Raw genomic sequence first — 2,889 nt, forward strand, 5'->3', positions numbered from 1 at the left:
CCTTTCCGAAGCACGCATATGCATTGCATATCACATCCTGCATATCATGCCATGTTTTGCATCATGTCGCTTGCGCATTGCACCGTGGTTGATTGTGTTTTCCTTTGCTTGTGTTCTTGCCTTGGGTAGAGCCGGGAGACGAGTACGTGATCGAGGAACCCGTTGAGTACGCTTACGAGGATCAAGCTTTCGTCAACTCAGAGAACTTTGCAGGCAAGATGACCATACCCTCGAAATCACTTCTATCTTTGCTTGCTAGTTGTTCGCTCTTTTGCTATGCCGCGATACCTACCACTTGCTCTATCATGCCTCCCATATCGCCATGCCAAGCCTCTAACCCACCTTTCCTAGCAAACTGTTGTTTGGCTATGTTACCGCTTTGCTCAGCCCCTCTTATAGCGTTACTAATTGAAGGTGAAGATGGAGTTTGTTCCTTGTTGGAACATGATTATTGTTGGGATATCATTATTATATCTTTCTTATTTAATGCATCTATATACTTGGTAAAGGGTGGAAGGCTTGGCCTTATGCCTGGTGTTTTGTTCAACTCTTACCGCCCTAGTTTCCGTCATACTGGTGTTATATTCCTTGATTTTGCGTTCCTTACGCGGTTGGGTTATAATGGGAACCCCTTGATAGTTCGCCTTGAATAAAACTCCTCCAGCAACGCCCAATCTTGGTTTTACCATTTGCCACCTAAGACTTTTACCCTTGGGTTTCGCGGACTCAAGGGTCATCTTTATATTAAACCCCTGGGCCAGTGCTTCTCTAAGTGTTGGTCCAACCTGAGCGATGTCCGGCGCCCCATGGGCAACCAGGGTCTATGCCAACCTGACGTCTGGCTCATCCGGTGTGCCCCGAGAACGAGATATGTGCAGCTCCTATCGGGATTTGTCGGCACATTCGGGCGGCTTTGCTGGTCTTGTTTTACCATTGTTGAAATGTCTTGTAACCGGGATTGTGCAGCTCCTATCGGGATTTGTCGGCACATTCAGGTGGCTTTGCTGGTCTTGTTTTACCATTGTCGAAATGTCTTCTAACCGGGATTCTGAGTCTGATCAGGTCTTCCTGGGAGAAGGAATATCCTTCATTGACCGTGAGAGCTTGTGATGGGCTAAGTTGGCACACCCCTGCAGGGTTTTGAACTTTCGAAAGCCGTGCCCACGGTTATGGGCAGATGGGAATTTGTTAATATCTGGTTGTAGAGAACTTAAAACTTAACTTAATTAAAATGAATCAACTGCGTGTGTAGTCATGATGGTCTCTTTTCGGTGGTGTCCGGGAAGAGAACACGGTCTCGTGTTATGCTTGAACGTAAGTAGTTTCAGGATCACTTCTTAATCTTTATAGCTTCTCGACCGTGCTTTTGCTTATCTTCTCGCTCTCATTTGCGTAAGTTAGCCACCATATATGCCAGTGCTTGCTACAGATCCACCTCACTACCTTTTCCTACCCATAAGCTTAAATAGACTTGATCGCGAGGGTGTGAGATTGCTGACTCCCCGTGACTCACAGATTACTTCCAAAACCATATGCAGGTGCCGATGATGCCGGTGCAGGGGACGCTACCGAACTCAAGTGGGAGTTCGACGAGGATTCAGGATGTTACTATGTTTCCTTTCTGGACGATCAGTAGAGGAGCCCAGTTGGGGCGATCGGGGATCTATGCATTTGGGGTTGTCTTTATTTATGTTGGTTCCGTAGTCGGACCTTGATTGTATTCTGTATGATCTAATGCTATATTTATGTATTGTGTGAAGTGGTGATTGTAAGCCAACTCTTTATCCCTTTCTTATTCAGTACATGTGATGTGTAAAGATTACCCCTCTTGCGACATGCCTACTATGCGGTTATGCCTCTAAGTCGTGCTCCGACACGTGGGAGATATAGCCGCATCGTGGGTGTTACATTCAGCCAAGTCCTCTATTGTGGCGACCAAGTGTGTGATAGGCAGGACATAGATTTCCTTATTGTCGGCTTTAAGCCCTATCTGATCCTAGACGGAGGATTGGCCGTCGGAAATCACCATGACATGGATCCGGTCTTGTAACTTGTTCAATGACGAGAGATTTTCGTGTCCATGTTCCTGGAGTACTCAGGATCAATCTGTAGTATAGCTGCTCCAGGGGCGTTCGAGATCGCGCCAGGGCAGTATTCAGCCAAAGCTGGTCTACGGGTATTGACTGGCGCTCAAGGTTGGACCCAGTGTGGAGGCAGCCCCAGTGGTAGGGTACACCCCGCCCGAAGTCAAAGCCTCGGGGTTTGCAGGCTCTTCAAGCGAAGTTGAGAACCTTGTTAGAATAAGATCTCCCCAGGAGTCGGCAACGAATTCTAGGTTCCGTAACTTGATCTCTTGACCAGGGATGAAACTCCTAACCTGGCCGAGGCGGCTGGTCACATTAGTGTGCAACATGATGCTGCGGAACATGAAGAGCTGTCTAGGGACGAAGACGTTCCCATTGCAGATGCCATTGCTGATGACTAGGCGAGCCATTAATCCTTTGGCGATCCCACAGTGGAACTCTCAATGAAAGCACCAATGTCGGTGTCAAAACCGACGAATCTCGGGTAGGGGGTCCTGAGCTGTGGATCTTGGATCGATGGGAAACAAGGGGCGTAGAGACAGTGTTTACCCAGGTTCGGGCCCTCTCGAAGTCGTAAAACCCTACGTCCTTCTTGATTACAATGATGTGGGTATATGATGGTTATAGAGTTGATCTACCTCGAGATCGGATGAACTGAATCCTAGATGAGTAGGATGACGGTTCTAGCCTCTACGGACTAAACCATATGGTTTATATATACACCAGGGGTACCTATGGTTACACATGGTCGGTTACCATCAGGGAATAACATGTTGATTACGCTAACTAGACTTGGAGGGTCCCC

The sequence above is a fragment of the Triticum aestivum genome, chromosome 2A, assembly GCF_018294505.1.
Source record: "Triticum aestivum cultivar Chinese Spring chromosome 2A, IWGSC CS RefSeq v2.1, whole genome shotgun sequence".
Taxonomy (NCBI): Eukaryota; Viridiplantae; Streptophyta; class Magnoliopsida; order Poales; family Poaceae; genus Triticum; species Triticum aestivum.